General features: G+C 41.1%; 2 long non-coding RNA genes across 2 annotated transcripts; both read left to right on the top strand.

The window, feature by feature from the left end:
- The first annotated feature begins 36 nt into the window (after positions 1–36).
- Positions 37–15324, top strand: LOC110353546 (uncharacterized). Its single transcript, XR_005263518.2, has 3 exons — positions 37–78; positions 9988–10080; positions 13792–15324. It is a non-coding gene; the product is annotated as an uncharacterized lncRNA (long non-coding RNA).
- A 1155-nt stretch (positions 15325–16479) lies between these two features.
- On the top strand, positions 16480–26030 carry LOC106018512 (uncharacterized). Its single transcript, XR_005263467.2, has 3 exons — positions 16480–16628; positions 19177–19372; positions 23479–26030. It is a non-coding gene; the product is annotated as an uncharacterized lncRNA (long non-coding RNA).
- The last annotated feature ends 1454 nt before the right edge of the window (positions 26031–27484 follow it).

The following is a 27484-nucleotide window of genomic DNA, read 5'->3' as shown; positions in this document are numbered from 1 at the left end:
AGGTGAAGTTTCAGGGTTGTTTATTGTACTTCTATGTTTTCTGTGAATACGTCCTTATTTGCAAGACTGCTTTCACAGGTACCCCTGAAAGCTGCTAAGCTTTCAGAGCACGTGCTTCTGTATAGGTTATGAGAGTTTCTTTTGATGGTGTGTTGGGATCAGCTGTGTCATGCAAGGGCATGTTCACGAAAAAAACTCCATTGACCTTAGACACATGTCTTTATGAAGTTGACTAAGGGGACAGTGTTTGCTGTGATCCTTGCAGGGATCCTCTGAAGCTGACTAACCTTAAAAAAAGGTTTTCTACAGTAATGAGGAATATAGTCATGCCAGGATGTGGGCTTTACCGGAGAGACATAATGAAGCCGATATCTTGAATGAGTGTAGTGGTGTCTTTATTTTTCCCCAAAAAGTTACCATCCATAAAGGACCATAAAACATCCAAACCTGAAAGAAATTAGGGAGGAAAAAAAAAACTTTGGATATAGCTGTTGTTTTTTTGTTTGTTTATTTGTTTTTCAGGGTAACTATAGGTCAAAATCCTTCTTGGTCTTAGTAAGCTATTTGTAAATATGAAGTGTATAAACAGCAAAGTATTGTTTTAAGCAAACAGTTTTCTAAACGTTTGGTTTAGATCCCTTTTAAAAGCTCTGTGGAGGGGGTGTGTGTGATAAAAATATTTTTTCCCTTTCTCATTTGGTATACTTTTTCAGTGTCTGTGTGGAATGATTTTTCATATAAATATAACTGGGTAAGGTTTTGTTCTTGATTTTATTCTATTTTTTTCTTCCTCTGTCACTGCAAAAACTTGAATGAACTTTTTCAACCTCTACCATTGCCCTACAATAGTACCACCAATCAATCTTTACGTGGTTATCCGAGCAGTTTACTTTATTGTTCCTCCTCTTGCCTGGGCCATCCAATAACCTTTTGTTTACTTGAACTTCGGCTGTCCTTCTGGACTGCGTGGAGGCAGTGGTCCTGGGACAAGAGTCCAAGGCAAAAGAGTTAAATTGACCCTGTTGCATGACAGCTCCACTCAGAGGCTCGCTGCTTAATTAACTATTTCTGTTGCCTGAGAGCCATTGTCATGGTCCAGTGTCCAAACTGCAAGGAAAAGCATCCAAAGCACTGCATGTCTTAAGGCCTAGGATGTCCAGAGACACCAGAGAGAAGGAGCCCCAGGAAAAGGTGAGGCTGTCCTGGGAACAGTGAACTGATTTGAGCTCTCCTCGTGCAGCCTCTCTCCCATTTCCATGCCTGTTGACACAGCAGGACCCTTTGCCAAGCTTCAGCCCCCCATATTCGGGCAGCTGCAGCAAAGGAGGCTGCAGGCATGTGGGTGCCAAGCTCACCTCTAGCCTTCTCATCATGTCTGTGAGCCTGAGCCATCCCTTGCCCACAGCCTAACCACAGATAGGATGTGGGATTACACCAAAGAAATTGATGGGTTAAGAAAGGTGGCAGCAGATTAAACTCTTAGGTGATGCCAGCGTGGGTCACTGAGTTCTGCCTACGCACTGGTCAGGCAACGAGGATCAGTGTATTTGCCAGTTAGGGATTCCTATGGAAATGTAGCTACAGATGTAAAAGGATCACAGTGAATCACATTGGTTAGCTCAGCCACACCTGATGGGCCTTCTGGAGCCCAGGCTTTATGCTTTGTGGAAGAGCCCTGCCTGGGTATGGCAAGGTGTCAGCATCCCGAGCTCCTTGCTGGGAGGAGTACAGTTGCTTCTGGTTTCTTCTTCCTTCTGTAGGGTCCTCTGAGGGTGATTTTCATTTTTCCTAACACTACTTGTGCTTCCCTCACAGGTCTGCAATTTTGTTACAATGGAATTTACTATATACAGTGCATTTTATCTATGTTAGATGCTTCATCTTTGTTATTTTTGTTACTGATAACGGGTCTTGTTGAGCTGCCAGGCCATGGTCCCGCAGCCCTCAGCACAAGCCCGTGCCCATCTCCTGTCCAGTGTTCCTCTGTGCTGTGCCTTGTGGCCCCTGCTCTCACACCAGGCCTGTGTTTCTCTGCATTGCATCATTACGCTAAGGTCATAAATATTTCATCCTACACAGAGAAGCTGCGTGCTACTGCTCTCTATAAAAGCTACGGTTATGCCATGTGAAGGTAAACAAAGCAAGTTAGGCGTAGCTACCCAGTCCTTAGAAAAATTGCTGTTACAGCAGCAAATAAAACCAATAAAAGGAAAGCTCCAGGCAGGTCTAGGCAAAGTCAGGCAAAGCGAGCCTGAAATACCTCAGAGCTGAGGCTCTGCAAAGTCAACATGGAGCCTGGATGCTGTAACCTGCAACAGCCATACCATCTGCACGGAGACCTAGCACACAGAGCCCCCAGACCACACATTTTCTGAACGTGGGTACTCATGCCATCATGAAAAGTTACCCCAAACCTAATCCTAGCCTGGGCATGCTATGTAGACTGAAATGCTGATACACAGTGGTGTTGAACATGGAGAGATGCACTTGGTTTGGCCTGGCAAGCCCTTGTCAGATTGGTCACCTTCTTGCTTTGGGTTTGGCAGGTCTGAAACCTTACCTTGAGCCATAATCCCACATGTACATGCCCTAAAATTCATCCTGGGCCTCTTCCTTTCTCTAGGGATGAACCCGTGACACACCGTGACCATGCCCTACAGGGGTGCTGGTGGGGACACCTGTGAGAAAGCAAGCTCAGGCTTCTCCAGAGACCATGCAGGTCAGCCTGTGGGTTGAAACAACATTGCCTTCTCAGCCCCTGTGGGTTATGGCCCTGTGCCATCATCTGCAGCCCCATCCTTGCAAGGCAGTAGTGCAGGGACATCCTGTGGTGCTGGGGACCCTGCCTGAAGCCAGGCTTTTGCCTCAGCCTGAGGCCCGTGGAGGAAGCCCTGAGGCCTCAGGATGTCCTGGGCCAGGAGCCACCAGCTCATGGTGGCCTCAAAGAGAGATAAAAGTGGTGGGAAAATGCTATCAAGAGGTATCAAAGAGAATTTTTGATACCATGGTAGAGGAGGATATTTTCTTTCAATTTTGAAATGGGTCATGTGCTGGGATCTCCTTGCCACATCAACTTTTGGCCTTGGAGTCGAAGTTTTTGCAGATGCTAATTTTTAATCCTGTTGGGTGAATGCATTTATTTCACAATTAACATGTAAAGCTCTTAGTTGTTGTTTCAGGAACTGGTACTCCTAACTTTATCCCTATTCTCATTCCTTGATCAGTCTGATTTCTAAGTGGGGGATATTTTGGAGCTGTTTAGAGTAAATAGGACTTGTTTGGGGATTTGTATTGGAATTCCTCAATTTTAAAAAAGAGGAGGATTATGTGGATAAAAATAATTTTTATGTTAGAGCTGTGGGTAGAGGTTTGAGGAAATTTAGAATTTATTGCTGTATGTTTTAGACTCCAGGTTTTCTGAAATGTGGTTTGATGGAGTGCTTCCAATACACATTGATTGCTTTCACAAAAATGGCTGTCCTGGGCTACCATGACTTCAAGCTAACTCTGAGTCTCTTCTAGAAATATTATCCCTTTCTTCAGGGGAACAGGTTGTTGTAAAGGACAACTACACCAGGATACAGCTGTGCAGGAGCATGGTCTGAGAGCAAATTTTTTTGAAGTCTTCACCTTCAGAAAGTCCTTTGTCCAGGGCGGACAGAGGCTGATTTAGACATCAGCAGAGGAGAATTTTATGTGTGTAAAAGGTGCATGAGTTCACTTGAGTTCATTGAACAAGAACTAGGCCTCAGTTAGAAGAATCCCCAAGGCATTAAGTGTAGGACTTCTTGTCATGCTCTGTCCTACAGCTGATGGTGTAAGATTATGGCTGCAGTTGTGGATTTAGCTTCTGGATGCTGGTATCTTTCTGATGCCCAAACAGGGAAATGGCATGCTTGAGAAAACTTGAGAACAGGATGTCAATAGGAAGGCACAGGCTGTGCTAGGGCTTGGGCTAGGCTTGGAGTAAGGACTGCCCTTGCTCAGGTACCAAGAAATGGGGCCTTGCTAAAGGATGGATCTTTAGGATCAACCTACTGACATGTTGATGTGTTGGATACTCTGCCAGGAGAGTGAGAACAAGGGGAGCTGATGGTATTCCCAATTTATGAGAGGCCCAGGCTAACAGAGAGAAGTCAGCTGGGGCTGCAGGAAGTCCTGGTTTGTGGTCATCTCTGCATGGTGATGTCTCTCTTAGCTGCTGCTCTGTGAAGGAATGGTGCCACATCAACAAACAAAGCCCAACCTCCTCAGACACCCTCATCTTCTGTGGGTAGTCCACCTGCTACTGTGATGTCCCTTAGCTGTGGAGGGCTGCCTGGGCTAGGTCTAAGCAGTGGAGATCTGTGTCCTGGTCATGTTTTATTTTCTACTGCTACAGGAGTAACAGTGCTGGAAGCTAGATGAAAATATTGCCCCATGTCCAAAACTGAAGATACTGAAAATCATGCTTGGCTATTGTTTCACCCTGGAATATCTTAGTATCCAGAGATAACTCTTTGTCTAATTTATATATCCCAGTGTTAAGCAGGCTGAGTAAATTGGTACCTTTATTATATGAACCATAACATAGATTTCCTTCTGTTTAAAGTCCCTCAAGTCCCTGAGGGCTTGATGTGGGAGGGATGGCTTCAGTATCTTGTGAGCACATGTACAGGCTGAGGCTCAGCACACTGCACAGGTGGGGCTAAACTCTCCTAAGAGATGAGGGGTAGGTGAAAGGAGAAGGAGCCTGGAGTCTGTTCCTTATTTGGGGACAAATGCTTTAATGATGTGCGCTGCTGAGCCTAATAGCTCTGACGAACATGTATGGGTGGATTTAATCCTGTTCAGCTGGAGGTTGCAGCTGTGTACCACCTGCAGCTGGTAGCTGGTGTGTATCCCAGTTTGCAAATCAGATGTTAGTGCAATCCCATCTTCATATGTGAGAGGTTTGCAGTGGCCATGGCTAGGTGGGGTGGGCTCAGCAACCTTCAGTGGCAAAAATAGGCCTTCAGCAGGGTTAAGAACATTTGATATGACTTTGGCTTAAGCTACATCAGCCCTTATTTTCCAGTCTGGTCCTGTATTACACCTGGGTCCCACCTAGCTGAGAAATTTCATATTGCTATTCAGTGCTCTCTTTATTCAAAATATTGTCTGTTAGCATTTTCTGAAACAATTCATATTTTTAAATAACTATATTTTATGATGCAAAACATCAGCATTTTGCACTGTCTTTCAAAATGAATGTAGAACACATCAAACACTGCAACATTTTGAAACTTATCTTGAAATGGGCATATGCTTTTTTCTAATTCATTTTCATTTTCTGCTTACTGATACTACTGAGCTGCTGAAAAGTAGTATTTCTTCCCCTGGTAATTCATTAAAAAAAAAAAAAAAAAGGATTACTTTTACAACTCTTTGAAAAGGTTCACCATTGATAAAGTGCAAAAGAGTTCAGACCTTCCAGTAAAACTTTGGACTGTTTGATTACCAAATGTCTATTAATCAGTAAAGGAAGTTTTTCAAACTCTGTGTGTGGGAGACAACCCAAAAGAAAACATCCTGATACAATTATATTGTTAGCCCTTGAATTGCGTAACTTAATATAATGCAATTATTATTATTTTTTTCCCTTAAAGGAAAAAATGCATGTTTTTTGTGACATTAGGGTGAAAGTAAAACATTGGTAATGGAGAAGAAATAAATCAAAGTAGATTATAATCCAAGCCCAGATCTGATTCTGGTGAAAGGGATGAAGTTTTTGCTTTTACATAACCTCTTCAGTTAGTGTTCTTAATTTATTTTGTAGATAAACTCCAAAAGTCCTTGAGCTGCATGTGCTCTGGATCTAAGACACTTGTTTGTTATGGAAAGAGTGTACATCTCCATCCTTGGAGATATTCACAGCTTGACTAGACATGACCCTGAGTAATCTGATCTAATTTTGTTCCATCTAACTTCAAGGTTGGCCCTGCTTTGAATCAGGATCAGACTAGGTGACATCAGGAGGATCCTTCCAACCAGAGTTTTTCTATGAATTTCTCTGTATGTCTGCATATATGTGTACACAGACAAGTACAGGAAAGTTACCCGTCAGCTCCAGTGTAAGCATTTCATTTTCACTGACAGCAGCAGTATGAAGCTTGTTATAAGGCACTCTGGCTAAATCAGTGAGTGAATATGACTGTCTCTTATCATGCCCTTCCAAAGCAGGTAAGTATGGAAAAGAAGCCTTATAGCAACCAGCTTGTGTGAGTAAAGGGCTACTTGTCTATGGATTTCTTCAAGTTAATTTAATTTTCCTGGACATGTTTGTTTCTTGGAGGAAAACAATTAGAAACAAACTCAAAGCCCTGCCTGTCTGCACAACAAGTGACCTGCAGCAACAGGGCAGAGGTGGTGGCCTAAGAGAGGGTGGAGGCAGGTTGTAGGTGTTTCCTCCAGCTGTTGCTGATAACCTCTTTGTGGTTTCCCTAGTTTTTCCTTTCCTCCCTCTGTGCCTGCTCTCCTTCATCTCCTCATTTCTCTGCTAGTTGCTGTTATCTAGGAATGGCACTTGAATTCCATATAAGCCCTTTTTTCAATGGCCAGAATATATGTTCTGTGTTTTCACGGCTGAAATGCATGTTCATCAGAGAAGAAACTACTGTTAGGAGAAAAAGCCTCCTGGGAGACATGATGTACTACAGTGTCTTGTTTTTTTCACCTGCTCAATATGTGATCACAGAGCTACTCCGGTTGTCAGAACGGAATACGATGCTTTAAAATTTAAGTGGATTTTGACAGCAGTTGAAAACTGAAATTATAGCTATTATTTCTTCAGCCTGGTCTCTGAGGGTTTGATGATTCTTAGATTCAGGCATTCATCTGTGAAGCCTGGAAATTTTGTAATCTAATGCTCAACCACATGCAGAAAAAGTTGTGCAAGAAGATGGAAATCACTTTGCAATGGGTTAAAGGAATAATGTAATTGGGAAATGAACTATATAGAGATCAGAAGTTAGGGTGTTGCTGGCATGAAACAGCATAACCCTGTGCCAAATCAAAGGTTTACACCATCTTTCAGCATCTGGGCATGGGACAACAGAGCAGTGAGGCAGTAACTTGTTATACTGGTGAAGATGAAAAAAAATACAGAAAGCAAGGATGGCAAAATGGGGATCTGTTTGCCAAGAAATCACTCAGAATCTGGGGTACTCACTAAAATATCTTCATTTTTTCCTCTATTCATAACATAAAGTTCAGGGGTTAAAATATTCTGATATTTAGGTGCAATATTTGAATGGTAGGGAGCATCAAGTTATAAAAAGAAAGAAAGAAAAAAAGAAAGAAAGAAAGAAAAAAAAGCACAACAATTAAATTGTAGCAATTCTGTTTCATTACAAATGAGCTTTTGGTTAAGAGGAGCATAAATAATGCCAGCTACACAGACAATACGGATTTCCACAGTGATTCACCACAGAAGGTCACTGTAAAAATGGCATGAAATGGTGTTTCTGGAGACGAGTTCAATTTATCCTGAAAAGAAACATTGAAACCAGAAATGGACAAACAGCCATACAAAATAATAAAACAGCCGTGGCTCGTACAGTCCTCTTCTATTCTTTTTAGAGGCTTGCCTTGACTTTTCTGTCAATGAGATCAAAAAAATATACTATGAAATCCGTAAGAAAATAAAATTGGCTCCCTCATTAGATGATCTCTCTCCTTCGTTTCTTTCTTTCTTTCTCTCAGTGGTGCAGCCAAACCTGGGGAGAGTGCTCGTGTGCATGGCACGTTCATGTTCCTCCAGCAGGCAGTGAGCGGGCATGGGAACACACGAGGGGACATCGAGGTTGTAAGGCAGAGCGCAGTACATTTGTCTTTGCATCACCCCAGCTCTCTGCTTGTGATGCTTCTCATGTATGAGCATTAATTTGCAAACCGTTTATTTGTTCCCAGGGATGCATCCTTTAAAAGCAGACAGAACCAGGTGTCTTCAATATCTTGATGGATGGTCAGCAGCCAAGTGAACACGGGTGCAAGGTGGAGACTAGCTGGGGAAAAACCAACTGGAAATGGTTGTTTACCAATGTCTCAAAATGCTGCTGTGTTTTGAGGGCTGGTGGTGCAAACAGGCTTTACTATCTCCTTTCCTGCATTACCCTAGCTGAGAGAGCTTTCTGCCCTGGTTTTGGTTTGGAGGCACTGATGCAGGGCAATTGCACTGCTAAGATCAGCCCAGTTTGGAGTTTTCTTGTTCCTGGGAACGCTTATGTTCCAGCAACTTCCTCTGCATTACCTGGTGTGACCTGATGAGGCTAGGGACAGTTCCTCTGGGCACCCTTCTGAGAAACGAAAAAACAGCCTTGCCTACGTTGTACTCAGTTGCTACAACTTTTGCATCCAAACTCAACTCTGTTGCGCATTTTGCAGCTCTGGAGAATAGTCTGCCTACCTGTGATACTGAGCAGAGCACTGTAATGGATTTCCCTCTAGTGATGAAATATGTCAACTACAGATTAGTCAATATATCTGCAGTCCTAGTACAGTGAGAGCAGGTGTTTCTCCCTTGCTTTCAAACAGGCACTTTGGGAGGGAAGGAAAAGAAAATCAGAAGTTTTTTGGATGTGGAATGCTTTGCAGTTAAAGCACAAACAATAAGACTCTTTGCCATAAAAACAAAAGAAGCAAAAAGAAACCCTTTGAAATTAAAAACAGAGTTGTGCATTAAATACACACTCGCAGCAGGTTTATTATTCTGGAGAAAAATTACTATCTCTGTGTCATAACTTGTTTACTGGTGGAGCACATAACTTTTTAATCATTTATTTTCTTGGTGTTTAGAAAATTTCTCATCTTCTCCAGGCCTGAGACTGACACAATTTTAAGATTTTTCATTCTGTATTAAGATTAAAAAATTGTATCAGAAATAGATGCTCTGGGGCTCAAAACCTGCATGGTAGATTCAGTGTGGATTCATCTAATTTTGCTCAGCCAATGAAGAAAATATTTACTTAACCTGAGTGCAAAATACAATAACCTATCTGTTGCTGTTATTATTTTCTTTGGAACTGTCACTTTTGAAATCAAAAGTGTGTGTTATTTCCCCTAAATAATTTTGAATTTATCGATTGTTTTCAAACAAACTCAGCAGTAGGAAAAAGGTTTTGGAGATATTAGATTTTGACATCACTTGTAAAAAGAGGCAGCCAGCTACAGAGGAAAAGCTATTAATGCATGCCCTGAGGGGCAGCAGTGTATGAGCAGCGTCTGTATGGACACAGCGTGCCCGTGGGTAGCTGACTGGGGAGGGCAACCACACCTTCACCAGTGGGTCGTGCCTTATTAGAAAGCAGATTATTTATGCATGCCTTGGGGAAGTCTCTTGAGGATTTCTTTTTTTGGGGGGGGGGGGAGGGGGGGGATGTACTAAGAGGAACAAGGTTAGAAATAAAAAAAAATCTCTGGAGATACAGTTCACTTCTATCGTGGAGATAAAAGAAAGGTTGTATGGCTGGGCAGCAACCACGGACTATCGTCAGTGAACAGGGAGTGGCCCTTTTTCTTCTGCAGGAAAAGATCAGAGGACATTTGGGCATTTGGGGACCACAGGGTTTGAGGCGCATGGTGTGAGGTGGGCAGGACAGGTGGTGTGGCTGAGGCATCCTGGTTTTGGCTGTGGTGATCCTTGGAGGTTTAGCCATGCAAGGCGCAGTGTGCCCCCACATCCCCTGTGCTCCCTTCAGCTGCCTGCCACGTCTGGCCTTTTCTCACACAACCTCCCCTTAACCACCCATGAAATCCAGACATTCCTCATGTCATGTCTGACAATTTCTCCACGTCCTGATGACTTCATGTCAGCGGGCCAGGGACCAGCTGTCCGCCTGCAGCCCTGGCACATCATCCCATTTCTTCCTTCCACTTCACTCGCGCAATGATCTGCCTTACCCTGAGCCCCCATCGCTCTCCACACACATTATACTCTTATTATTTATTTATTTATTTATTTTTCCACAGAATACTTGCGTGCGCAGAAAGACAAGCTTAACAAATATTTGAAGAGATGATTTCATTATGCATTTTGCAGAGCAGTATTTTCCGCCATCCTTGGTAAGGGGAGGTGAGAGAAGGAGCAACTTATGGTTGCCACATACTTTGAATCACAATTAAAATTATATGTGGTTTGTTTTTTTTTTTTTTCTAAACTTCATGCTTGGTAACACATAACACTCACAGAATAAACATCTCCCAAAGCCAGAAAGGTTGCAGAATCTGAGAAATAATCAACGTTACTTTAGCGAGGTCTAAAAATCATTAAATATTTAAGCTAGTCTCTCTGAGAATTTTAATTACATTTAAAGAGCAATTCTTCTCTTACACATGACAACAAGAATGGTGTCTTCTGTGCCAATAAATTTGCATCTAGGTTGTATCTGACATCAATTCTGCATATTTTAAAAAATAAAATAAATGACTTCTGTCTTTTAGAGTTGTTAGCATCACGACACTGCTTAAATAATCCCCATTTAACTAAATCATCTCCATTCCCTTTGATAAGATCACATCCTCAAATGTTAATTTTAGATATATTACTATACAAAACTTCAGGGCTCTTTGCATCTTTATATATATATATATATATATATATATGTTTAGAGCAGCACACAAAATGCATACCTTCTCAGCTTTACTTACAGTAACTGGGGATTTTTGTGTAAAAAATCCCTAATGTAGGCAAGCACTGTAAGCTAAGAGCCAAGAACAAAAAATTTTCCTTCCTGCAGATGCACTTGGGGTCAGATTTGATGTTACTTTGCAATCAGGAAGCCAATCAAAAAACTCTCAAGGCACTTCACAGTTTTCAATCTTGTTAAAATAGATTAATGAAGAACAGGATACAACTGAAGGACAGAGAAACATGGAAAATCCTCTGTCCTGTGTGATCTGGAGATGCAAAAGAAGGAAGAAAAAAAAAATACCAAAAATTTTACCTAATTTGACCATTATCAAGGAGGCTTTTCAGGGCTCAAGATGTAAGGTCTTCCTGACCTTGTACATTAAGTACTTTTAATATGCATTTGAGAGAAGTTTAGGTAGCCAGCCTCATCGCCATGCTTGCTTAAAAGTTGTCTGTTCAAAACAAATGTGGTTTCAGGAATATATAAACTTTGATTAAAAGCTGTTTTAGAGGTTATGTTTGAGAAGATTTTTTTTTTCTCTCTTAAATTGTATGTAAAATACCTATTTTTTGTCTATACCTCCCTTTAATACACCTATTCAGTGCCATATGGTTTTGTTTTCTTTAAGGCAAGAATTATTTTCCTATAACTGTTCTGACTTAGGGCACAGAGTAGCATCTCTTAAATCAGGAAACCCAGGCAGGCTTCTGGATGCTTTACAGCTTTCCATTCTAGCAGCAAGGTGCCGGAGCAGCTTTGCTTGGCAAGGCGATAATTCCCACACTGAGGGAAGACAAGAACAGACCACAAAAGCTTTAGATAAATACAAGAAGAAAGCTGTTAAATGCATTTCAGTGGACATTTACGTGCGTCCGAGCACTATAGGACATAAAAAGCTGATTGTAAAAATAAGCAGCTCCTAGAGATGAGTTGCTTGTCACTGTGTATGTATTGGCAAAGGGTGTAAAACAAAACAGCACTGAAATGTCCCCCCCAAAACTAATCACGACATTCAGCTGAAGATTAAGATCCAAAATACTCCTCGTATAAACTTGTTCCTGTTAAATAAGCTGAGAAATGTGAGAGACTCCACCAGGCAAGGAGCTATCACTGTTGCCCTTGTAGCACAAGAAAGGAGCTATTAACTTTCTCATAGTGAGGTATGGAGGGATAATACGTTTCTGAGCCCAGAATGACCTAATCAATCACGTATAAAAAGAGGCCAGCAATTCTTTCTCTTCAGGATTCATTCTCTTCCATTATTTGCAGGTAGCTCGCTGCCATCCCAGGCCTTGGCAGGAGTTAGGAGTGAACCAGGGCAACCCATCACCTCCAAGAGACACAGCCAAGAGAGATTTTGTCATGCTCTCTTTATGGAGAGAGCATGACAAAGCAGCCCAGTTCAGCCTCACAAGCAGCCCAGCTATAAGCTGTGATCAGTGTGAGCTGAGCATCAGCTGGCTGAGCACCACTAGAGATGAGATTCCTGGCCTAAAGTGGCTCTTTGGTTTGAATTAATACGGCTTCTGCTTGATTTTTTTTTTTCCCCTTTCTGTTGTTTTGAAGGGGAAAAAATCCATTGCTGTAAGAAGCGGATGAGGTAGACAAAGCCCTGAGCAACCCAGTCTGACCTGGGCTGTATGAAGTTGTTTAAGAATTTTCCCACTTATTAAGAAAAATAAATTTTCTTTAAATTCCAATTAAATATCTTCTCGTGACCTTCTAGTGTGTGTTGCCTGTAAAAATCCCCTAATGTTTATTTGCTCTTATTTAGTGGTTTCTCCAGGGAAAAGATGTTCCTGCTTTAAATTTCTGGAAAGTCCCTAGCTGTTGTTAATAAACATGCTGCAGATATTTTAATCACAAAATATTTTCTACTTAATTCCTGTTTCATTTATTTCCCTACACCATTTGTTTGGATATTGGTAGTGTTGGCTCTGCGTCTGGAGTGTGCTAACTTCAGATTTCTTTCGTAAGACTCCGTCTCTCTCTCCTGTGACTTTTGATGTCTAAAAGCACAGCTTGCTGTTTCATGACATGCTGCACCTTACCTGTGCGTGCAGCAGCTCTCTGTAACACACACTCCGTTGTGCAAACAGAGTGAGAGGTCTTTGGATTTTAAGTTCTTGGCAATGGTCTGGATCCAGAAAGCGTTGCAGGGTGTCCTCCCTGCCTCCTGCAAAGGTGACAGATGCCATGCTGTGTCCACAGAGGCTTTTGGGCCAAGCTGGGGAAAAGCTGTTGGCTATTTTCTGCAGCTGCTGATGACCTCTTAAAATGAAGTCGATCTTGTTTTTATCTGAGCTATATGGTACAAAGCATTTTTTCATGGGATGAGAAAATATGAAAGCCTGAGCCAGCGTGTGATCCAGCCCAAGCCTGGCAGGATGCTAACTCATCCATGCTGCTTTAGCTGTCTCGGCCATTCCAGATGTTTTCCCAGCACTGTGTTGTACAGTGAAGAAATCCTCAATTTTGCATGCTGTCTCTGTCCTTCCAGAGATATGTGCCTTCAGCACAGATGTGCTGACCACACTGTTCTTTTAAACCCCTTTTCAGCGTACAGAAAAGGAGCTGGCTGGTTTCAGCAGTTGCTTGTTGCAGCCTTCCACACAGCTGCAATTCAGGGAAACGCCAGTTTGGATTTTCCAGGCTCTCCGTTCCCATGTTCCAGTAGCAAAGCAAAGCAATTCTTGTACATGTTTAATCATAAAGGGACACGGTACTCCCAGCTACTGCTTTGGAGTATAAGCATAACACATCTGCCACAATTGTAAATAAAGCATTGAACCTTATGGTGAAAAAGAAATCAGATGGCTGTGCAGTAAGGGGTAGTGTCAGTGTTTGTAAATGAGCATGCACTTTCTCTTGCATTTTGCCATGATGTGCTAACATATTTTGCATCTACGCTAGAAAAAAGGTACTTGTTTTGAACTAATGGACTACTTCTGCTTCTTGGTGAAACACAGAAAAGGAATAGAAAGTATTAACTCTCAATGTTTGCTGTATTTTCAAAGGTACACTCATGATGGTTAAGGTGTGATACAACACATTTTAATTAGGATGTTTGCAATTATGCTAATGCAGCTATTTTAAATTCTTTTTTTTTTTTTCTTTTTTTTTTCCTTTGTTATTTATTTAGGACTAGTGCCTGCAGGCTGACTCACCAGAATGAAATCTAGGCAAGCCTGCAGTTACGTATCTGGAAAGATCCCATCAGTCAGGGGCAGCGAAGCCATCAGGAGTTTTGCCATTCACTTACCGGCAACCCGTGGACTTTGAAAGACATTTCTTAAGTTCTCAAAAACTCTTGGGTGTAGCCAGTTAAATAGCCCATTCCTTTGCCAGCCGTAGCCCCTTTGCTGTTAATCCCAGTTATAAATGATTTGTTTTACTGAAATTCAAATGAAGATTTGAATCTGTTTCCTGTTCACACACACAAACTTAAGACAGATATTTGGCTGTAGCCAGAGTTCATACAGCCTCCTGGGGGCTATGTGAGTTTGGTGTGAGTCATAGTTCGCTGACATTCAGCATGAAAAGAAAAATTCTAAAAGTCTAACCAAGTCTGCTGGTCATTGGGAAGTTTGTAAACTTGTCAGCCTTGTTTGGAAGCTGTTTTCCCTATTGCGGTTTGCAACTGCAATTATGTAAAAAGTGATGCAAGATGTGGCCAAAGGCACTATGAAATGCTCTATCTGCTTTCTGTGAAGATCAGCTGAACAAGTTAGGTTATGAATAGAAACAAAATATTGCTGGTTCAGGAAAAAAAACAAACAGACAAATAATGAAAAAACAACCAACCACCACAGAGGCATTTCCAGCTACCTTTCATCTATTTTTCATTCAGGATAAAGTGCCTGTCACTGCAGTGCTGCCATGTAGTGTGAAGCATTAGATAGCCAGGAAACAGTTTCAAAGCAAAGACATAATTCACAGGTCTGAAATTTTATGTGGCGATGAATCCCAAAGAAAATGGAGCGTCAGCTGATCCGAGGCAGCAGGTGTCAGCGTGCCGTCAGTTGTTACGAACCCTCCTGCTGTCAGTAGACTTCAAACCTTCTTCTGCATGTCTTGAATTCTAAAGAAATGACCAAAGAGAAGAGAGTTTTCCATTTATAGGGAAGAAGTGAGCTTGGGAATTTTCAGTACTTCTATAAGAAAGAAGAAAGCCTGGCTTTACTTCCTCAGAAATTGCCACATGGCGTTCATTGTTCCGTGCAGCCTCAGAAACAGCCGTGCTCTATGGCCAACACACGCGATTCAGCACTCTCAGTGGAACCAAAACAATGAAGATTAAACGATTAAATTGTACTTTCAGATATAAATAAAGCTTATCTTGGCTACCAAGAGTAGCCAAGAGTACAAAGAGTTCTGATATCAAAATGAAAATCTGAAAGTATCTAATCTATTTTTCCTACTTTATTTTCTAGTCTACTCCTTGAATTCTATTAAAATTGGTTATTTGAACTTCTCTTTCCCTTTTGTTTCTAGACTTTTCAATTACAGTCAATTTTCATTCTTGTGGGTTTAGAGCAGCACTACACTTTTTGAAGAGATATGCATAAATCTATTTCTGGAGCCAAGTGATTTATCAGTTTTTATTACGCTGAGTGTAAGGAAAATCAGAACATATTTAAATTTAATTCAAAATGTAAATAGATAAACAAGGTAAGTGAAAAGATAAATGTTTTTCAATAGGTTTGATTCACGATTTGTGACTAGGTGGTGTTGACATCAAACAACGTTTGATTGTAACATATGAAAATAACTACTTCTAAAAAAAAACAGTTTACAGAACCAGAATATCTTGAGCTGGAAGGGACCCACAAGGATCACCGAGTCCAACTCCTGGCTCCAGACAGGACCACCCAAAAATCAGACCATGTGTCTGAGAGCATTCTCCAACCGCTTCTTGAACTCTTGAACTCTGTCAGGCTCGGTGCCATGACCACGTCCCTGGGCAGCCTGTGCCAGTGCCCGACCACCCTCTGGGTGCAGAACCTTTCCCTAATGCCCAGCCTGACCCTCCCCTCTCCCAGCTCCATGCTGTTAAATGCAACTTCAGGCCACAGCTCATATTAGGTTTGATAAAAGATCATTTTTAAAGGGTTATTAGTTTTTCAAAGTCTTAAATTCTGGGCTTAGCAAATCTAGAAATATCATCTGAGACATAATACTTAATCTTTATGTTGGTTCTTCTTCCCTGGAATTTTCAGTGAAAGAACTGAAGACAGTGAGTGGCTCACAAGGGACCCAAAGAGACTTCAAGGCCCCAGGTAGGAAAGTGCTACAGAAATGCAAGGATGTGGGGAATAGCTGAGGCTGAACCTAAGAACTATGCTTCCAAAGTCTGAAGATAGAAGCTAACTGAGAGATCCTGAAACTGTTCTCCTTTTCATATAGGCTACTGAGTTATTGGTATTCCAGAGTAAAACCCAGGAGTGTTACGCTTTATAGATCTTCACTAAGCTCTGGAGTGCCACAGATAATAACTGTAAAAGCAATAATTAATAATTGCTATTAAGATATCATTTACAAAAGCCTGCAAATAAGTTGCCATATGTCAGAGAAGGTCAGGCAGTAGCCCAGAGGCAGACAGTTGTATCCCAAAGTCACTGATGAGCCAGGTGAGAGCGCCAGGTGCTGAATATTGCCAGTGACTGCGCACACCAGGAAACCTGGCCCCTTGCCCTTCTGCAGGGAAGTGTTAACAGAGCAAGTCAGAGCAGAAAATGGTAGAGAGCAGGGAAACCAGTTCTTCAGGGTGTGTAATGGGATATTTTGAATTTTTAGTGAAAAATGTTCACTTTTCTCAGCATTGGTAGGTGAAGAAATCAATAGTGCATGCAACTGCTGCTGCTAATGAGGGATAACTGCTGACTATGGCTGGCCATCTTTCCAGGAGAGCAACTCCCAGTGTGTTTTGTTCATCACTCAGCTGAGGAGTGGCATCAGAAAGACCAAAAAGACTGGGAGGTGAACAGAATATCAGGCATGGGGTAGAAGGTCTCAGTCTCCATACTCTTAGGTCACTTCTCTCTAATATCTGTGTTTGTGTATCTCACTTCTGCGGGCTCCTCTCTGATGGATGTCATTTTCTGATGCTTGCTTTATAGCTGTTCAGCACTTTTATTACCCTACCATCTGTTCTAAACTGTTAAAGATGCTTTTATTCTTAATTTTTCTTCAGGGATGTAGAAGAGGCATCTGCCTCCAAACACTTAAAATTTCCTAATATACTTCTACCAATTATTCAGGCAAAGTAACTCAGATATATTTTCAGTATGATTTACAGATGACTAAAAAATAAAGAGTATATTGCTTACACCTTTATTTTTTTTTTTATGTTTGAAAACTGGCATGCATACCAACTTGGAAAATTGCTTGTCTTGCATATGAACTCAACAAAGTTAGGCTTGAAATTAGTGGAGTTCTTATCCTAAGCCTTTAATTTTAAACGTGCTATCAAGTATTTTGCTAAATGAGGAACCATAAATATCTCCTTACTCCAATCTGTTAGTCCTAACACTGCTAAATCTACAGAATACATTTTGGCAAGCCTTTCCATCACAAAGCTCTGTGTAAACACCGATTAATCTAGTTACTACAGTGGGAACTCTGAAACAGAAAAAGAGGCTTCTTAAAGGCTTCAGAGTGGATTTAGTGAGTCTGAGCTGGGCTTAAAACTAAGGAGTTTCGGTTGTTAGGCTGTGGAAATAAATCCCCTCCTGACCCAAGTGTATCAAAGATGAGGTGATGGTCCCCATGGGGTACTCACCCCTCTCTGCTGGCAGCCTCCTCCCCAGCATAGCTGCAGAAGCACAGCCCACATGAGTTAAATACCTTGGGTGACCTAAGGCTCCTTAGCCATTTTTTTCTTTCTTTCTATTTTTCAACTGCTACCACTGAACAAGGCTTTGCCAACATTAGATAAGAGCTGCTGCTAAACACCTTAGGAAAAACATCCTTTTCTGTTGCTACAGACCTCTGCTCCAGCCTGTGCTTATCGCTGTTCCCAAGGTGATAGGAAAGACCTAAGGGTTTGTGGACATGACTGGGTGTAACTGAGTGACGGTGGCTGAAGGAGCTGCCTGTCCCCAGAGGAAGGTGGGATGTGTGAATTAAATCCGATCTGCCAGCCTGGCCAGAGATGTCTGCTGGTGCTGCTGCAGTTACTGAGGTCAAGTGGCCAGTGCTCTCAATGTATAGGAGGGTAGAAAAGAGCAACTCCACATTGGAATACATTTTTATAACTCTTTTTAGTTACTGATATTCCTCTCTGTACCATGATCTCACAGCTCCGTGTTAATTCAGGAGCCATCCCCTGGGTACTTGAGTGGTGGTGCTGAGCCCTGGAGCCAGGCTTCCCATGGTGTCCACTTCGGGTCTGGGCGCTGGACTTTTGTGGCTATACAGCTGCAGTTGGCCCCACCACAGATTGAGTGGCAAGTTGCTCATCTCACTTCACCGTCCCAAGCATGGAGTACAGGAGGATCTGTCAGCATGTGGAGCACTTTCAGCCAAGGATGAGAAGTCAGGTGTTAGATTCCAAAAGTATGATGGAAAAGTTTTCTGAGAAATCTATTCCCTGTTGCCTGCAATCAAGCCTGGAGGAAAGAGTGGGGTGCTGAGGGAGAGGCCGTATGCAAGGCTCCAAGGCTGGGTGACCTTGGGGTGCCTGAGCTTGGGCACCCCAGGTTTATCATGGTACCACAACCAGGGAGGGCTGCCCAGGCATGGTTAATGTGGGACAGAGGGTATGGTGTTGGCCTGTAGGAAGTAAACAAGGATTGTCATTGCTTTTGGTATATTGGCAAAATTTGCCTACAGTTTTGTGGGAATAAAAGGCCACGTCTTTACGGCAGAAGCTGTCTGCAGGCAAATCCAAAAACCCCTGCTTCAAATTGGAGGTTGCTAGAGCTGCCAGAAGAGGGTCTTGGTATTTTGGATTAGGCAGAGGAGAAACTGAGACATTTGGAGGTTTTTGTTCCTCTGTGGCCCTAGAAACAGGCAAGCTATCTTGGCGGAAGCTTTTGGTGAAGGAGTGTGGGGGAAAATTGGCTGAGAGCAGATGCTCATTGTGTAAAATTTAATTCCAAGTTGTTAAACAACTGTAAACATGATTTTCTAGCTTTTATAGTTGGCGCTGTCACTATGTGTCATCAAACAATAATTGCTAATACCTTGCACCTTCTGTTCTCTCTGTATGCTTTTCATTCTGTTCAGATTTCTCATGCAGCCATAACGTCGGATTTGAAGTGCAGGAGCTGAAACACAAAGAGAACATCCATAGTGGCACAGTTTTCACACAAATGCTATGTTCAGGGAGCTAACTGTGAAGTTTGGTTGCCTGAAAGATGGAAAACTGCTTGGTGAACAAACGTTTTCATCAGGCTAGTACATTTGAGGTAGAATTCATGAGGGAAGATGGATTACTCTGAAAAATAAATAAATAAAATAAATAAATAAATAATTTGAAGTGATTGGCTCCACAGCTCCCATTTTAATGTCTTTTATGCTTCAGACTGGACTTGATTTCTCCTGGGCGGCCCACAGACCCCACTCTATGCCCCTTCCATGAGGCCTCCAAGTCTGCAGATGTCCCTTTGTGTGGACAGCCAGACCGTGGCCCTGCCAGCAATGCCGACTATTGCACACACACTGGCTGCTTCCAAGAAACATCTCAAGATGTAGGAAGATGGAGAATCACGGCCTGCCAGGTAGGCCAGCCTACCTTGTGGACCGGGTTTTCTGGGCCTTTGGCTTTTGATGGGCTTCTTTGATGGGCTGTAAAGGGCTTGCTATTCAGTAATAACACCCCTGTGATACCCACTGCCTCATCTACACTGTTAATGCTTTGCAAAGCCTGCACAAATCAATTTAATGAACGGGTTATATTAACATTATAACTGGAAAACATCATGGTGCTTAGTCCTCCCCATGGCTTTGAGCTACCTATCCCACATATGGCTGCTTTTGATCTGATGCTGAGGAATCTGAGAGATAAGGCTTGGTGTCTGAGGAGGTCTGGAGAGACAAGGGAAATACAGGCATCTAAAAATGTTTTTCCTTGTAAGTAGGAGTAAATTTGTTTACTGCTTTTCATATACATTATTTCTGTGAGTGTAGATATCATACGGAGTTAAAGAACCTTCTGATATAATCCATATTCTATGCAAAGTCTGGATGAAATAAAAATCAAATTCAAATTTTAACAAAACCATCAAATATACATGTCAGATGAAATCAGAGATCTGTTTATGTAGTTGTCTGTATTGAGTAGCAATGTCTGTGGAAATATTGCCACGCTCCATTAATTGGGACAAGAAAATAATACCTATCTGTTTAACACTGCATGCTGTCAAGACACTCTTCAAACAGTAATGCATTTGTCGTCTGCCTTCCCAGAGATGCACTGAAAATGCAATCCAAACTAAAATGAGAATTGAAAAGGGATGAATTAAACTGCACTACATGGTATTACGTGGTTGATGTTAGAATTATAGCATCTTTAATTTGATCTGCGTTAGTTCTCCTTAGAAATGAAGTAAATTAAATTAAAGCCACTTTAACTTTTGAATTCTTTATGAGAATACCTACACAAAAGTGTAAAGAAGCTAAACTAACCTACATTACAAGACTCATTTTCATGCATTTTCTTGAGAGTGCCTCCAAAAAGGACACCCTGATTCATATGTGACGTTTGGGAAAGGTTTTAAAGACTGACACCTATAGCTCCTTTCTTATCATTGATCAGAAGATGCTGCCTAGAGTAAACAGATGTAAATGTAGGTTCACATCATAACTCATTGTCATAAGTGAAGTAAAGGACGAAACCAAGCAAAAATCTACAAACATCTTTGTTTTTGAAGTATCAACATGTGGGACGTCTGTAAAAGAGGTCATGTCACAGGGGTATGTGCAGCTTCTGGGCAACAAGATAAAGAGCTCAGCTTAAAAGTAGGTTTTGTAGAGGGTGACTGTAAGGTAATTTTGTGATTAAGCTTATTCTTGGCTAGCTGATCCTAGACATGCCCCATGCAAGTGAGGGCAAGCTGGAGAACATGCCAAAGGGGAATATTGAAGAACACATTGTAAAAAATAAATAAATGAATCTGGATGCTTGGCTTGAATTTTCTTTGAGGTATGGGCTTGTCTTTGACTCTAATGCAGGTCAATTGCCCCCATGTCTGTCTCCCCTGTTTTTCAGAACACCTCCTTATATTATGAAAGTATTTCTGTTGTAAACTACAGCTACCAATCCTGTTTGTTTCTAAAGAACTCATTTAAATTTTCCTTAACAGTTGTTTATGATGAAATGTAGAAATCAGGTTGAAACTTGTTACCTTGAATGTTGATCAAATATTACGTTCAGATTAGGCACTCACAATCTCTTTCTCAATACTAATATATGCTAAAATTCAGCATAAAATTAACCTATACATCACATTAGAATCTCATTATTAAACATATCTAGTAATTAAAACAGATCAGGGCATAACTACCGCTTTTTTGGAATTTTGCTTATTCTTTGCTTTTTGTACAAAGGCTTCATGCCAAAAGATCTGGCAGTGCAAAGCTGTCATTCTTTAGTGTATAGGAAGGTGGTGCTAAACTACAAATGATGACAGAAGCGGAGGGAGTGTGTATTCTCTGCAGTTACACACAGACTCACTGATGTTGATCTCTGTTCCTTGAAATCTGGAAAGCCTGTAGGGGGAATGTTGTAGGGGGCCAAGAGAAAAGTGAATGGCCTTAGAAATGGGAAATAGGTATTATTTATGTTCTCTTAATAAAGTTCAGTATTAGGAAATCTGCTACATCTGCTATTTTTGTCACATCAATCTCAGAATTCAGATCTGCTCTCAGTTTAGTGGCTTTTTTTCCATGCCCTGTGAAACTCTATTACAAAAACTCTTAGGAAGTTTAATTGCTGTGCATGGACATGAAATCACATAAAATTTTGAAGTATTAACTAAAAACTTATTTGAAGTCTTATGTGTTCCAACTTATTTCCATTAACTTTTAAGCAAATGTTAAATGAGAGCCAAGCGTGATGGGGCTGGATCTGCCAGTGAAGAGATATTAATCAGTTATTGCTGTCCTTTTTGCTTGTGAAGTACAAGTGGGCAGATTTTTGTTTTACTGTTTCCACATACTTGTTCACTCTCACAAATAATTTGCTCACTGCCAACACACTTGAGTTTGTGGATTGTTCCCCAGCCATTTGCTGCAAGGTGCCGGTTAGTTTAGTTAGGTGCACAGACCACAGGGACCATCTGTGTAATCCTTCTGAGGCTGAACCAGTTGTACATTAAGGTCTATGAGATGCATGATCAAGACATGAATCTGCAAATTGCTACTTGCAAGTGCTTCACAATATCCAGTAAATTCAGACGAGGGAGCAAAATCCCTCCCCCCGCCCCCACTCTTCTTGTTAGACCACTTGTAGTGAAAGGTAATATGCATGCCTTCAGCTGGATCACGTTTCCAGCCCTGATTTGCTCCCTGCTTCACACTGAGGGCAGTTCTGTTCATAAGGGACTCCTGCTCACCATCACCATGCTCTGTTCCTGCAGATGGAGGCTGGGAGCTGTGCTCCAGCCCTTACATGCTCCCCAGGCCTATTGGATTAGTGAAAGAGATTTTTATGAGATGTTAAACTCGAAAAGAAACCATGCAGTACTGCACAATTGTTAGACCTACAATGGTATTTCAGATCCCATTTTGTAAATCAGTATTACCACTTACAGTAAATGGCAGTTCAATGACTTTTAATTGCTATTATTTGTGCAGCCCATTATATCATGGAGTGATGTGTGTGTTACCACTCACGGTATTCAATACCAGGGCTTCTGTTTGCATCAGAAGAAAGCTGAATTTAGCATAAATAAATGTATTATATTCTTTATATGCATAAAGAATGTTGTACTTTCCTAGATTGATGGCTTTAATTCTGTTATGCATAAACTCTGTTATGCATAAACTCTGTTCTACTTTGTGTTTTGTTTTGTTTGTTTTTTTTTTTCTTTCTTTTTTCCTTTTTTTTTAATCTGAGTTTAAAAGTGAGATGCTTCTTCTTGTCAAAGTCTTTTCAAGCGTAAGAAGGTTGTTACTAAAAATGGAGATTAACCGCAGTGCAGGGACACAGGATATCCAGGATAAAACAAGATTGGGGCACTGAACCATTCAGTTCTTTGTTATCAGAACTAGTACTATTGGTTTCCTATGAAAATTTCCTTTATAATCATGTAGTTTGTGAGGTGTGGTGGAAGAAAAAAGATTGATATTGTGATTTTTTATTTATTTTTGTTACTCTGTCATGACGTGTTTTGTTATCATTTCATGACTTATCACTTTAATAGCCAGAAGTGATGATACTTTCATTCTGGAAAAATGCTTTGGAGTACCTGACTTGAAGTGTGTCTAAAAAAGGGGGCTCAGGGGGTTCTGAAAACTGGTCTCTGGGATTCTGAGCAGTGGTGTGTGAGCTTATTCAGGCTTTGTGAAGCCTGAATTCATTAACTGTTTCTTACAGTACTCATTTGAGGCTGGTGATTATTGTAGCAGAAGAGAAAAATACTTGTTCCAGGCCCACAGAATGGATGACTGACAGAACTTAGCTTAGAATCAGTGTTTTCTGAGCCCCAGTGCTGTGCTTATTACTGTTTTCTGGGATGGTGAAAATGTCTGTATCATTACTCAAAAGTCCTTATTTCTACCAAGTAAATTATTTCAGTGTGCAAATGTAACCCTGTATGTTGCAGCAGTGATTTATAGGCAGTTCCAAGAATATCCATGCTGTTTCTTGTCTTTAAAATCCCAGTGCAAGCTGCATGGAGTCACATAGTGCATAGCTGCAGAAAGCATGACCTGAGGAACCTGAGTGGTGCACAGAGATGTGAAAGAGCAGCCTGCAGCTGGCATCCAGCAAGCTAACTCTTATTACCAGAGAAGAGATGAATGACCCTTGAATTAGAGATGGGAAACTTCACCGAGGTTCCAAGACTGAATAAAACATGGGTTTTAGAAGTCACCTAATGTCTGCTGTTTCAAAGGTAGAAACTCCCATGGGTATGATGCCAATGGATGCAGCAGCAAAACCATTTATAACTCATTGTAATGACCTCAGCATGGATCTGTTTGTGCTGGATTCTCCTGATCTTTATCACAAAGTACATTAATGAAACTACAAGATTGGGCATATAGGACAAGTATTTAATGGTCACGCACAGGAAGATTGCTCACTGATCACAGCACTGCCTGACAATGTGTGTGAAATGTAAATATCTAGACTTCACTCTGTGGAGTACATATTAATTTTCTTGACATTCTGATGACTTCATTTTTAAGAGTAATTGTTTTCCTTTGGAAACAGAATTTAGGAAACAACAAGGCCAGTTGTTCATGAAAAGGAAGTCACTGTCATGTCACTCGTGTGTGGCATAGCACGATGGCTAGCCTGTAGGTAAACTGGGCTGGCTGTAATTGGCAGTTGGTTTAGAGTTATTACTTGCAACGTGAAACATGTATGTTTCTACAAAACTAAATACTTTCCTGTTGTTATTCTATCCCAAAGACTTACGCCATCAGCAAATGCAGCAGTATTTTTCCAGCCTTCGTCATTACAATGCAGGATGGAGCGAGGGATTATCAAGGACAAACTGCTGATACACTTGACACAGGAGAAAAGACACGGAGTTGACTGGCTCTGATCTTAGCATGAATCATATACCTGTAGTGCTTATTTGATTTCTTCTTTTTGATTCCCCTTGAAGTATTTTCTACTGAGGCACATCTGGAGCTTTTCTAGATGTTAGCGGTTGGAGTTTTGGATGCGGTGCTGGACGTAAGATTTCATACCACCTTTTAAATGAGCCAGCATGATGGAAAAGTTGGATAAAAGCACAGGAGAAAAGCTGTCAGCTCTAGATACCTTGGAAACCAAAGGTGTAATATTTCTTCCTCATCTTTCATTTTGCTAACTTAAATATAGGTAAAGAAGAGAAATGCAGACATAGAAGCAAGGCATAATATTTTGAATAAAAAGAGGAATAAATGTAGAAGCTGGCAGGACTCCTGAAGACGTGTTAAAAGAGAAATTCCGGGAAAGGAAGTGGGAAGAATACAAAAAATAAAAATAAAATAGTGATGTAGAACATATTCCATGGATGTTTTCATTGAAAAACATTTGTGGCTAATTATGGGGCTTTTATGCCCAAGACGGCTGATAGGAGGCTGCTTTCTGGTTTAAGTCTTGAGATGTCTCAGATATTTTTCTCTCCTATATTTATCCTTTTCAGTGTCACACACTTGACTATGATGCACACAACTTGCTAAATATCATGCCAAAAAGTGACTAGTAGCATTATGAAAATCCGTGCTTCTCCGTTGGACTTTGGGTCAGTGTCAATACATGTAAGATAACGGGCAGTCCCAGACAGCATACAAAATATCACTTCACTTTTAGCTCCAGTATGACTGCTGTAACACTAATGAAGCAAATCAGATTTTGGGGAATATAGCCACATACTTAGTATGTGTATATGCTGTAGTAATATTTTGTTATGGCTGCAATTGTTGCGATTTTAGAGGAAAAAAAAAAAGAATTAGGATCGAAATTGTAAAACAGTCTGTTCCTATAAAAAGTGAAAATGCACTCAGATGAGTGAAAGTTAATAGAGTTAATCGTGGTGAGTAATACAAGAAGGTAATTCGTGTTAGAGAACCTAACTGTGATTCAGATAAAGAGGAATTGTAATTAAATGGAGGTAGATAAACAAGATTATTCTGCCAAGGTTTCCCAGTGCAGTACCAGGAGGTTTTAAGATGTGCTAGCAGACGTGTATGTGATTTGGAGTTAGAGAAGACATTGTAACGGGCCAGGTGGGTACCAAACCACTGCTGGGAAGGAATGGCTGCGAACCCTGCAACAACGTCGGCCTTAGTAGCACACAGCAGCGAGGTCCTCACAGTACTCAAGTTTTAAGTCCCGTTCAGTTTCAGCTAGATACTTGTGTGTGTGGTGGGATGGTAAATCAGGGGAGACATTAATGTCTTCAGCTAAGAGAGGTGAAAATGAGCCCTCAGATTTGGTAAAGCCAGGCTCCATGAGGTGAGGCCTGCGCTGCCCCATGGTGGATGCAGCCGGCTCCAAGGGCCCCACTGCAGGGCAGGGCCAGGCCTCACAGCCACGGGTGGGCACCTCAGGGAAAGGGTGTGTAAGAATGGCCAGAAAATATTAAAACTGACATTTTCTATTAAACACCTGATCTTTTCTGCTAGATATACTGTCATCTCCTTTTGTAGATAATTATAAGCTTCCGTGTACGTTATTTCTGTCAGTCTGAACTTCTGTTTACCAAAGCTTAATTAAAGAGTAGCCAGGTAGTCAGGTTTCGATATTTTAAAGTTTTAACAAAATTAATGACCTGAATGTTTCAAGTGCACAAACATGGACTCAAACAGAAGCCTGCATGTAACAGCATAGCTTTGTTATTTCCTGGAAACTGGATCTAAGGCTGTCGGCTGCCTGTTCCCTATATGCACGAGTTTGGGCATCACAAAAATGAGGGATTTCACAAAATGATTTAAAAAAAATGAGGGATGAGATGGTAAAGTTAAGACCAAGGTGCATACCTACCCCAAATTTTGAATAATCTGTCATGCAGTGTTTCTGGAAAAGCAGCATTTCAGTTCTGGGTAATGTGCTTTTGTTTCCTAAAGAATGGGTTTTTGTGCATACACATTTTTATTAACTCTGCAGCAGTCAAAATTTAATGTGTTTGATTTCCATGAAAATGTTACTGTTTTGGCCCTGACTTCCTGGCAGTTATTTTTTCCACAATAGCATGACAGTTTCACATTGGAAAGTAACTGGCACCTGCTGTAATTTTGTTTGTGGGTGCCACCATAGCTGTGTATCCTGCTGCTTTGAGCAACTGTGCTCACACACCTGTTTTCCTGCTACTTCACAGGAGTGAGATGAGTTCTGGAAATGACAACAGCACACTCCATGTAAGTACAGGATAAGAAACATTTTATTTATAACCCTGTCATATTGGGGCTACCCTAAAGAAAAATTAATTTGATGGTAATCACCTGACTTGATTTTCTGGATTCTCATTTCCTGAAATGTGTGCGTAAACCAGAGGTTAGCACTTTGCTTTTAGACATTCCACATCCACCTGTGCCTTTTAAATTATACTCATGTGTCTGTCTCTTCCTCATTGCCAGTTATGGTCTGTCTCCATTTTTCTTGTATAGGTCTAGACGGGTTGCCAAAGTGCCAGACAGAATCATTATTTTGACTTTGCAAAGACTTTTTCTGACACCTGGAACTGTAGCATTTATTCCCAGCTACAGCACACAATATTGATGTCTGACACAAATGCCAACATATGACAAGGGTACCAAGTCCTTTTAAGACAACTCTCAGAACTTCTGTGCTGATGTCTCACAGTGACCAGGCAATGCAGATTCTCAAATTGTTCTTTCACACAAGCCTTGAACACTATTGTATTTTTATGTAGGCTAGGAATTCCTTACTACTGAAAAAAAATATACAGAAACCTGTTTGCAAACAATAAAACTGTTTTCTCTAGAGATGAAGTTAAATGGAGACATTAACCCAATGGCCAATTCTTGCTGTTCTACCACAAGTCTCTTAAAGTATTTCTTGTAATTCCACTGTTGGAAAAACATCATTATGCAAGGTCAAAATCTTTTCCTTCCCAGAAATCTTCTAGTCCTCACAGTTTCTTTCTTCACTGCAAACAAGACTGTAAAACAAGACAAAAGTAAAACTAAACAGCTGGCTTTTCTTCACTGTT

This window comes from Anas platyrhynchos, chromosome 2, assembly GCF_047663525.1.
Source record: "Anas platyrhynchos isolate ZD024472 breed Pekin duck chromosome 2, IASCAAS_PekinDuck_T2T, whole genome shotgun sequence".
NCBI classification, from domain to species: domain Eukaryota; kingdom Metazoa; phylum Chordata; class Aves; order Anseriformes; family Anatidae; genus Anas; species Anas platyrhynchos.
Note: the sequence above shows the minus strand (reverse complement) of the source record. Positions and strands in the feature narration are given on the sequence as shown.